General features: G+C 40.0%; 1 pseudogene; it reads left to right on the top strand.

Moving 5' to 3' along the window:
- The first annotated feature begins 1959 nt into the window (after window positions 1–1959).
- Window positions 1960–9226, top strand: LOC134569237 (V-type proton ATPase subunit C 1-like; annotated as a pseudogene).
- The last annotated feature ends 3160 nt before the right edge of the window (window positions 9227–12386 follow it).

The raw sequence follows: 12386 nt of genomic DNA, 5'->3' as shown, positions 1-12386 counted from the left end.
TTATTTTTGCGTTGTGCTTATGGTTATATACATGTTTGTTCTGCCACAACAGCAGGCGTGAAAATATTCAAGCGGTTCAAGTGATACAACATTAGGCATTTTGAGGGGGAGGGAACATTTTTAATTTCTGAGGTAACAGCTTTTTGATCCAAGGAGACATCTGACTGCTCTGCTCGGGTCAATATGGATTATTTTCCTATTTTGAAGAAAATAAGAAAGTGCCTCAAACTGTTTTTTTTTACTCTTACTTTTGGATCAACAGCAAAAACAGATGTGAGAAAGGCTGAACTTGATGAACGCATGTCTCTTCTCAGCCACAACATATTTTACCATATAAAAATACTGAAACCTTGGGTAGCCAGATAGGTATTCATGATACAAAGCTTCCAGATAGCACTTATATTTGTTAGAGATGTGGGGATCAGAAAGGTGACTATTTACATATGTGGTGGAATTGTCCACCGATCTGTAATTTCTGGAATGTGATTAAAAATAAGCTGCTAATTCAGACTAATAAGGTTGGTTGTTTTATTTTTTTTCAAATTTTACAAATTAAGGTAAAACAGTGGTTTGGTTTTGACACCCCTCTAGTATTACACTTATGTCCATAGCGAGGAACTGGAAAGGGCCTAATACTCCAACTTGGCTCACAGTGAAAGAGCAGCTTAAATACCAATTAAAAATGGAAAGAGGTATATCAAAACTATCTAATGAGAAATTGAACTCCTGGTTAAAGTGGATAGAAACTTTATAGGATTATAAAAGTTCATGTTTCCCTTTGTGCCAATGAATCTTGCGGTAATTTTTCATGTGGGTTCAAGGGGGGCTCTGTTTGACTGCTTGTGCTCTCTCTCCCGGGTCTCTCTCTCTCAGAATAAATTTGAATAAAGGAAAGAAATAGGAATTATATTCTATATATATATATAACTTCACTTTAACAATTCTATGTGGCCTTGTATATGTATATGTTGTATATAATTTATGTCTGTTTGTAGTTCTTTATTATATATTTATTCTATATACTTATTATGTATAGAGTGTTATGCTGATTGTTGTGCATGGGGCACTTTAAGACTAACTGCTGGTTAGGATTTGATCTTAATGGAGCAATGGGTCAATGTTGTAAAACTAAACATGTATTATATATTGTGCCCAGATTTGTCTTTGGAAAATAAAAAATATTAAATATTAAAAAAAAATTAATGATACAAAGCAAATCTATTCACAAAATAATTATGAATGAACCTAAGTAAATTTTACAGAGACTCTAGATTCAGATGCAGGAAGTTGAGGCGTTTAATTCTAAAGGTGCTTTCAGATGAACCCCATTCCAGGTAAAATACACATTATTAAACATAGAATCATTACTGAGCTAGGGAAAAGATTTTCATGAAGCCTTATCAAATAACAGAGTCTATAAGAGTTAAGGCAGAAGTAAAGATGTTGGACTTAAGGGTAATTAGCAGATTTTACTATGTACATGACGTAACGTCATGATTTTATTAAGGAATATTGTGCTTTATCTCAGCAACAAAGAATGGATAGTGTAAATATCAATTTAAAAAAAAATACCTTTACTAAGTGTTAACCATCATATTATACAGCCAATAGAATGTCCCACAGCTCATAAACCTCCATGTTTCCCTAAGCCACTCCTCTTTCTTGATGATGACGTAAACCAAGAAAATGAACACATATAAAACATTAACAATAAAACAATAGTAAATAGTCAATCTGGTAATTTTATTAAAGGACACAAAGGCTCATATTATGGTAGTTTAAAACTGTGAAATAACTGTAGCGGAAAACTACATTGCAGGACTAATATAAAACTCTCTAAATGTAGATTCACAAGACCAGTCAGCAGCTTGGAGGAGGTCTTCCAGTCTGCAACCCAAAGAAAATACATTGGAAGCCATGGTACCCTTTCATGATTGTGCTCCGTAAACCGAAGTGTCCATGGAAACCGATGTCAAAATCCATTTCACACAACGGGTCAGGGTGATCATAGATACAGGACGATGGGGATTCCGCAGTGCCAAAAACGAATTGGGAAATGTTGGATTCCGGAAAGGCAAAGTCCTGGATTCATACTCCTTAAGACAGGTGACTGGACACAGTTTCTTGTTGTATGGGAAGGAAGGGTAGAAAACTGATGTAATTAATGTTTTCATCTGCCTAGAAATGTCAAAAGAAACACCGACAGGAGAAAAGGAACGTGAATCAATATCTAGAGCACGAACAGAAGGAGGAGTAAATTTCCCCTCCTCTTATCTAACACAGAGTGCTCCCGTTGGGGAAGTAATTTAGAGAACAGGCAAGGAGAGCTTCCAGTCGGTCTTACAAATTGCTGCCTTACTTGACACGGGGCCAGTTGAGGAGATCCTCTGATCTCCCCAGCCCGGCCATAGCTACTCCGGGCCCCTGACTGCCACAGACCCTCAGTTGATGTGGTTTTGTGTAATGGCTTGTTAGAGAGATTGCTGAGATAGACAGAGGATACAAAATAGTGTTGGTCTGCTCACTTGGGCACATCAGTCATTGACCGGGGTTTGTGACAGAAATGACATAAAGTAACCCAACAGCTATTTGAAAGACTAATGGAGAGCATGGCAAGATGTATGAAAACTCTGATTGAAAATCAGGGTTATTCCGCCAAATATTGATTTCTGAAAACTTCCTATGTAATACATTAGTACTGATTTCTGAACACCTCCTAAGTAACACATTAGCAGTACTGTGTTGTTTAAATATGGATGTGAACTTATTTTATTTGCATTATTCAAGGTCTGAAAACACTGCATCTTTGTTGTAACTTTGACCAGTTGACATTTTCTGCAAATAAATGTTAAAATGACAATATTTTTTAGATATACATATATACATGAGGTATATATAATGGGGTACACTGACGTTGTGGCAGGCTTATGCAATGCAAGATCATATACTGTAACTAAACCCCCATTATTTAAATAAAACTATTACAAAATACTATTACTAAAACTATTACATTCTGCAAGACTTGAAATTGCTATTTAGTGAATGAGTGAGTGCGCTGGATCTTGTATGTTTATATAATATTTTATTTGTACGTTTTATGTATATATGTAGAATTTGATTAACATATAATTTTCCTCAAGGACTTAAGTAGAAAAAAACTGCAAATCTAAAAAATTTTTCTTAATGATATAGAGAGCAATGTTAATTGGTTAACTATGCTTTAATTGAAAAAGTCCCCAAACTGTGGACTGGATGTGACCCTGCTATACCGAACTGCACTACTCTGCAAAAAAAAACAAAACATGATTGTTCACCTGTACCACATCTCATGTCACCTGCAATAACAATTAAACCCATCTGGCTCAGATCATGTCATCAGAGATCTATAGGTGTATTTGTATTGCACAGTTTAGTACTAGCCGGCATTTAGGCCATTAGCCATTTCACAGATTGCTCTTAAAGCAAAGATAAGCAGTTTATAGAATTACTGACTAACATGCTCACATAATGTCTTATTGACTTTATGAGTAAGAACATCTAACAGCAGAGCTGCATGGCTTAATCCTCAAGGGTGAATGTCAGTGCAGAGGTTTATTTAATTAAAAGATAATTAACCAATGAACTTTGTTCTTTATATCACTAAGGAAAAGGCTATCCGTGTATTTAAAGAAGGTGAAGTTGCAATTTATGCTTGCAGATTGTGTCTGATACTTGCAATATTTACTCAGTTGAAAATAAAATATCCTTTTCTTTTCTAATGCATCCTTCCTATTCTAACATGTTCCTGAAACTTTCAGGGTTAGTCACTTAATTGCTGGGAATTCAAAGCACATTTAAAAATGTAGGCCAAATATGCCAAATTAGAAAGAAAAAAATGTTTTTTATTTTGTATTTAAATGTAAAATTCACTTTTAACTCCTCCCCACACTTATTTTCCACCATCCTATCCCCCTGCCTATGTCACTCTGCCATCAGATCCACAACATTCTCTGGACATATATTTTAGACATCCTGATGGACAGCACATGAAAAGTGCTACCCATAGTATGTAGCATGTGCATGCTCCACTATTTATCACTCACTGGATTTCTTACCTGTAGCCTGCTTATATACAACATTCTGTTCATGAGCTTCCCACCAGTACTGATAAACATCACCAATCCTACCCACCTACCAAGCCTTGTGTCTCCCTCCATCCTGACCTTACTTGCCTTTCTTCTGCTGGCTCTCTGCTCAGACTCTAGTCCCTGCAGCAGTGGCGCAACTACCACCGGTGCATTAGGGGCCAGCTCATTCAGGGGGCCCATCAGGTGGCCCATGCACTTAGGGCCACATAATTTGTATTGCTAAATAGAGGTCTGATGGTCTCCCTATTCAGCACATCATTTCAGTGCTGTAGTGGGCAGGCACAGGGCCAAGTAAGGAGATCTCCTCGTCAGCTGAAAGAGGGCTACCTCACATACCACATACAGTGATAGAGCTCCAGGCCCAGACAGGAGCTAGTCCTGTCTCAGCCAGGGCCCCAGGCAACCGCTAATGCCTCATAATGGGTAATCCAGCACTGATGACAGCCACTAGATGTGTCCTTAGAAAGCAATGTATACATTGCCTTTTTTCAGAAAAAGTATACTGTTGAGATAACAGGTAACAGTCTCTTTGCACTAGAACCACTACACTAAGTTGTAGTGGTTCTGATGCTTAGAGTGTCACTTTAATATGACTGTCCCCACTAAAAAGAGTTTTTACTTATATGTATGCATTACAAAATAAGTACACAGGCTAGGATCCATGTAATTTGTTTATTGTGAAAAAATAAAACACTGACAGTTTTTCTTTATGACTGCAACTAAACAGTTACCAGATCTGTGTAAAACACTGGCATCCTAAAATATGGCATCCAACAACTTGTGATATTAAAAGGACACTATAGGCACCCAGTTCACTGATTACCCACTTCAATTGATTAAAGTAGTCTGGGTGCCATGCTACTGTCCCACTTAGTCCTGCAATGTAAACCATTGCAGTTTTTTTTAGAAACCACAACAATTACATTGCAAGACTAAGACTGCCACCAGGTGCAGTTCCTGGTGGCTAACCAACATTTGGTCGTCTAATTGGACATCCTGGCGCTCTGTATGAGGGCATCCAGCGTCAGTAAAATCCACACAAGGTTTTGGCCAGTGGAGTTAATTTGATGGCAAACATTAACAGGTTGCAGTAGGATTTGGCAAAGTATCCAATTAAACAATCCCTAAAGAACATTGCTGAAATAATTGTAAAAGGCATAACACAGATTGATAATGACCTTAAAGGCACACTCCAGGCACCCAGACCACTTCTGCTCATTGGAGTGGTCTGGGTGCCAACTCCCACTACTCCTAACCCTGTAAGTGTAATTATTGCAGTTTTTTAAAAACTGCAATAATTACCTTGCAGGGTTAACTCCACCTCTAGTGGCTGTCTACTAGACAGCCACTAGAGGTTTCTTCCTGGTCCATAGCTCAGGAAACCTGTGCTAGAGCGTCGCTGGACGTCCTCACACTTTCCTATGGGGAGACCTAATGCGCATGCGTGGAATTGCCGCGCATGCGCATTAGGTCTCCTTGGCCGGTGGGCGGGATCAGTCTCGCCAGTAGGAGCCAGTAGGAGGAGCGGCGCGGAGGAGGAGACAGCGGCGAGGGACATCGCCGCTGCCTCAGGTAAGTGACTGAAGGGGTTTTCACCCCTTCAGTAACTGGGGATTGGTGGGTGGCAGGGAGAGGGCCCCTCCAGTGCCAGGAAAACGTATTGTTTTCCTGGCACTGGAGTTTCCCTTTAAAGCAAGAGCCTCTGCTTATTATAACCTGAAAGGAAATCTTAAAAACCTTTAAAAGAAAAAATGTGGGATGTTTAGTAACTGGATGCTTAGCTGAAATTGTGAAAAAAGATGACTCTGCATCTGAATATCTGGTCACTCTTTTGGTGGTTGTACCAAAATGAAACTACAATGACTGGGTTAAACAATATAAAATGCTTGACGAGTTGGTGGTTCCACATTCTAGCAATGTTCTATCTGCAGACAAAGACAGTTATCTCTGTAATGTCACTTTGTTCAAGAAAGCTGTAGATGACTTCCAACATAAAGCCATAGAAAATAAATGTACTGTTCACGATTTTCAGTATAATGAAGAGGAAATGAAAGCTGAACAAACTCTCCACTGATAAGAAGAAACAGTTTGGCCCATTAGTCCGATGGCTCAAAGTCAATTTCAGTGAAGCTTTCATTGCTTGAATCCATGTTAAAGCTTTGCGGGTGTTTGTGGAATCTATTTCAAGGTATGGCTTACCGGTCAACTTCCAAGCAATGCTGCTTCAAGCCAATAAGAAGACCAGGAAAAAACTGAGGGAGGTTTTGTATGACCTCCTTAAACATTTGAACAGCAGTGCACAATATATGCGCCAATGGATGTTCCAGGATTAAACCTCAGCCAGCAAGAGCACTACCCAAACGTATACTACACAATTGATTGGAATCTACTTGATTTTAAAGGGACACTCCAGGCACCCAGACCACTTCTGCTCATTGGAGTGGTCTGGGTGCCAACTCCCACTACTCTTAATCCTGCAACTGTAATTATCGCAGTTTTTTATAAACTGCAATAATTACATTGCAGGGTTAACTCCACCTCTAGTGGCTGTCCAGTAGACAGCCACTAAAGGGCACTTCCGCGTTTATAGCAAAGATTTTCTTTGCTAGAGCGTCGCTGGACATCCAGCATCGCTCAATTCTCCATAGGAAAGCATTGAAAATCTTTTTCAATGCTTTCCCATGGGGAGACCTAATGCGCGTGCGCGGCATTGCTGAGCATGCACATTAGGTTTCCTCAGCCCGCGGGCGGGATCAGTCTCGCCCACCGGCTGACGTGATTGCAGGGAGGAGCGACACCGACCCGAAACCACCGCCGAGGGACATCGGCGGGGTCTTAGGTAAGTGACCTGAAGGGGTTTTCACCCCTTCAGCTACCGGGGATGTGAGGTGGGAGGGAGAGGGTACCTGCAGTGCCAGGAAAACGGATTGTTTTCCTGGCACTGGAGTTTCCCTTTAAGTAAATTAAAACTGTAGTTGAATTGTTGCAGCAGAAATGAGTATGAAGTACATTAACACCCTGATCCCTGTGCTTGTTCCTAATTTCCCATCCCAAGGTGATTTCCCCTATAGTAGTCATTTGATACTTATTTTCTTCCTTATTTTAAAATATGTTCTATAAATATATTGTTGCTTTTAATCAATGATATTGATAAATCAGTATTTAAAGTCCTGCGGTGCAAGAGCATATGGTCGGACATTGCCGAGCTATTGCTGACAGACCAATCAGCACATAGGGCTATAGGTAACACATCATTCCTCATTTGTACGGTTATCAGCATTGAGTTGACTTGTTACCACTGCCCCCTTTAGATCTTGTTTACAAGGGATCATTGCGCAATTGTTTTATACCATTATACCATTGTATTTATAAATGGTGTTTAAATGTGAAGTTGTGATGTTACGTCCATGTAATGTTTAACTTATGTGCTTTCTGAATGTTTCATAAAGGTCTTGGAACACTGTTGGTACACACAGGAAGAACTAAATGTACCTGTCCAAACAAACAAACAAAAAAACAAAACAAAAAAAAAAATCCCCATAAGAAAGCTCTGAAGCAATGAAGTCGGAGGAGGTGGAGCAGCGACCCAGTGCCACAGGAGATCGACACTGGAATCGGATAAGTGGTAAAATCTCAATGTCAATTTTGTTTTCTATTTTGTATTTAATTGTAATATTCACTTTAAATTCACAATGGTATCCAGGCATTTCTTGCTTCATTGAATAACCCTGTTTGTGTTCTTTGATATCCAAATTGGCCAGCAGAATTGCCAAGAAGCGACAGTAGATCTCAATGAATTAGTATTTTAATGTTTTATTTGTATGTTGAATTATTATTTTTCAGGTGTAATGATTTAAAATTCATTTTGGTAATCACATATCTAAATCAGAGTATCTCAAACTAGGTCATGAGAACCACCAATAATTATGGTTTTATGGGCATTCCAATTCGAAATATTGTTTATTGGTAATTCTGGCATGTGGTAGTAGAACGTGTTTGAGTAATGCCTACTGCAATAACTATAACATTAAACTACTTTATAACTTTATAACAAGGTCACTACACTGCAATTTATTGTCCTTTTTATTGACTTTTAATCTGCAGTTCACTGAATATCATCTTTCCACCATGTGAATCTCATTCGGGACAAAGCTTTCTTGATGAGTCTCATATAATGAATATTATCAGTACCTAATAACATATGAGGTGCATGTTTTATTTGGTTACTATTCAGAGATTGTGGTCCTCCTTTAATAGTGCACTGAACATCCGCATTTGTTATCATTTTTTATTGTTTGCATTTTTATCACGGTGTTACTTCTTGCCCTAGACATTTACGTTTCAGTGTTGAAAAATTGTGTAAATAAATCTGAGTATGTTCAGATAAGGACTAATAATCCAGTGTATTAGAAAAAGGAGCAAATAAAACATTTTTAACATGGGACAATCAACCCATCATATGGTGTATTTGATCAAAGATGTTACAATGTAACACATTTAAATCAAAATTATAGCCTAGGTTAAAATAAACACGTGTACTGCCCTTGAACAAAAAAATTAAAAGCAAAATGCACTTATTCTTTTTGTTTCCTAAACCCTTAAATCCTACCTCTTCTGCAACTCCTGCAACTAAGCTGATAAACCCCCTTATTGCAAAGCACAGACTTCATTGTTCCTAATGGGCAATGCCCAATCAAATGTATCTCACAGAGAGAAATTTTAGATGCAATTAATACATTTGGAAGTAATCCAATCCAATTATTGTTTCTTTTAGTGAAGTTTTACTATTTATTTATTTCTTTATGTAACTTTATCAAACCTTACATACAAGGGGGGTTTACAGTATCAGGTATTTGAAGAGCTGGCAATATGAACTACTAACGTGCACATATTTCCTTAAACCCTTCCCAACGTTAGGACATTCATGTCATTCTACACAGAGTGGTTACAGCAGAAAAAAGATGAAGGTCCTGGATTGGCCATCACAGTATCATGACCTTAGTATCAACAAGTCACTCTGGGGAGATCTCAAACTTGCGTTTCATGCAAGACGATCAAAGACTTTTCATGACCTGCAGGCATTTTGCCAAGACAAATGAACAGCTATACCACCTCAAAGAATTAGGGGAATCATATACAATTATTACAAAAGCCTGCACACTGTCATTGATGCTAAAGGGGCAATACATAGTATTAAAAAAGGGTATGCAGACTTTTGAACAGGGGTTATTTTTTTTTATTCTTTCTTACCATGTTTTGTTTTATGATTGTGTCATTCTGTTATAACCTACAGTTGAATTTGAATCCCATAAGACAGTGATGGCGAACCTTTTTGAGCCCGAGTGCCCAAAACGGAATACATGCCAACTTTTTTTTTCTCAAAGTGCCAGCACGGCAATTAAACCTGATTACTGAGGTTTAAGTTTAGAAAAAACAACTCGTACAGTTGTCCAAACTAATTAACATCTTTTGTTTTAAAAGAAGAACACAACAACATATAGTTCAATGATATAAATTTAAATAATGATATAAATAGATAAAATTAAGCTTATGTTTATTGGTATCTCCAACAAATGCAATACAGCCCCACTGGACCCCAGGGAAAGTGATAATCCACCCCAGCATTACGAAAGATAGGGAGGCTGGGGGAATTGAATTTAAAAAAAAGTGTCTATTTGTCAGTGAGTGTGTGTCTGTTAGTGAGTGTCTGTTAGTGTGTGTGTCTGTTAGTGAGTGTGTGTCTGTTAGTGTGTGTGTGTGTTTCTGTTAGTGTATGTGTGTGTCTGTGTGTCTGTGTGTATGTTGGTGAGTGTGTCTGTTAGTGAGTGTGTATGCATGTCTGTTAGTGAGAGTGTATGCGTGTCTGTTAGTGTGTGTATGACTTTTAGCTAGTGTATGTGTGTCAGTGAAAGTGTGTGTCTGACACTGATTGTATATGTGTCTGTCAGTGAGTGTGTATGTGTATTTAGAAGGCGGGGCAGGGGGGGACGGGGTGCCTGGGTTTTGTCATGCCTAGGGCAGCACAAAATCAGGTACACCACTGGGGGGGAGGGTTACTGTGTGGGGGTGTAGGAGTACTGTGTGTTGGGGGGGGGGGGGTGGTAAAGATACATTAAATATATATATTAAATCTGTATCCCCCTTCCCTTCTTCTTACCTTTGGTGAAGTTGGGGGGGAGGGGGGCAGCCAGCCCTAGTGGTCCGGTGATGGTAAGTATGTGCCTGGGAAGCAGCTCACCTGCCCTCCTGCGAGATGCTGTGTGGAGCGTTGCCATGGTAACGCTCTGCAACGCTCCACACAGATTGCTCGCGAGAGGACAGGAGAGCTGCTTCCTAGATACTCCCTGGTCCTCCCAACACGAAAACAGAGTAGGCACCTGACGTTTTAGGCAGGCAGGGGCCTACACTGCATTGCTGCAGACAGCCAGCGGCTCCTTCCCCCAGCGACCTATGGCCGCGTGACTGCCATAAGAAATAAAATAAATGTGTTTTGCCTGCTCACTTATGTTTTCTTTAAAAATGGTACACGCATTACCAATTCTCTAAGGGTATGCAAACTTTTGAGCACAACTGTATATGTTGTATTAGGTCAAGTATAGATGTAAGCGAATGTTTCCTTCTTTGTGGCCAGAGTTTAAACATTGACCCTAACGGCAATTTAATGAATATTCCCCATATATGGAGATGCAATTAGGCAAAAGACAAGGTTGTAAATTAACCCTTTAGTGTTTGACACACATGTTTAGAATCAATTTTAGTTTAGACATTTATGATAAAGTTTTGTGGTATGTGAGCGTTCGGCAGTTCAAATCTCTCTCCGCATATAATGGAAAATGTTTGCAAATAAACTTGTGAATTTTAATTTGTTATATCCTGGTAAATAATTTGGAACAAGGCACCCAAGGGGTGTCAGTTTGAGGAGGAGGTTTGTTTGTGTCTCTCCTCACTCAAGTCTTTAAAATACACTATGGATGATCAATTTTATTTTTTTGTTGATAAATCCGCAGGGATGTGAAACGCATTCAGTGTCCATCAAGGTTTTACTGTCACGATTCGGGGAACCCAACACGCTAACACACACACACACAGAAAAGGTGCCGTACCGGACCTTAGAGTGGCCGGGCTAAGCACACACAGAATAGTCAGGACAAGCCGAGTAAGGGGAACCAGAAGACAGAATAACGAGAAACAAGCCGAGGTCAAAGGGTAGGAGAAAGTCACAAAGTCAGTTTAACAAGCCAGAGAGTACGTAACCAGAAACACAAGTTCAGTATCAATACTATAAAGCAAAGACCACAACAGGGCACTGAGAGACAGAAAAGGGAAGTATTAATAACCTTATCTTAATTCTGATTGGATAACTTCCAATCAGAATTAACAATCACACGTGGGGGATATCTATACCCCCCACTGTGATTGTTGTGCTGTAGCTTTAACGCCGGGTCACGTGAGTGACCCCGGCGTTCTGATAACAGTGCCGGCTCCCAGCGTGCAGCGTTAGACATGCTGCCGCTGGGAGGAGGAGAGGAGGACGCGAGCGGCGTGTCAAGAGGAGAGGACGCCGCTCGCTGACCGGTAAGGGGAGAGGGGACCGCGGGTGAGTGCTGCGAGAGGATTGCAGCCTCCCCTCACCGCTGCCCGCGGAGCCCTGACAGAGCCCTCGAAGGCTTCAAAGGAAACCGCGTATGAAAGGAGCGGATCCAAATTAATATACATGGCCTCAAATCGCCCTCCTTTTTTGCCACAAAAAAGAAACCAGCACCAGCAGGAGAGGAGGACCTTCTAATAAAACCTTTATTTAAGGCTTCCCGTATATACTCCTCCATGACCTGGTTTTCTTTCTCAGAAAGAGGGTAGATCTTACCCCTAGGAGGCATAGTACCCGGTAACAGGTTTATGGCACAGTCATAGTCACGATGTGGAGGTAGCTTATCTGCCTCCCTTTTTTCGAAAACCAATGCAAGGTCTGCATACACAGAAGGGACAGAAACAGAAAGTGGTTTAGCCGTGGGCACGTTGAGTAAACAAACAGGACGTACATGAGCCATACAGTCTCGTTGACAAGATTCCCCCCAGGAGAGTATATCTAGACAACCCCAATCAAGTACTGGGTTGTGTTTGACTAACCAGGGAAAACCCAGAACGATGGAAGCAGTAGGGGAGTCAATTATTTGGAAGGTTAACCTTTCCTTGTGTAAAGCACCCACAGACATAACTATATCTTGGGTTTCATGGGTCACCAGAGGTTTCTCAAGTGGT

Source organism: Pelobates fuscus, chromosome 7, assembly GCF_036172605.1.
Source record: "Pelobates fuscus isolate aPelFus1 chromosome 7, aPelFus1.pri, whole genome shotgun sequence".
NCBI lineage: Eukaryota > Metazoa > Chordata > Amphibia > Anura > Pelobatidae > Pelobates > Pelobates fuscus.
This window is presented reverse-complemented; position numbering and strand designations above follow the sequence as displayed.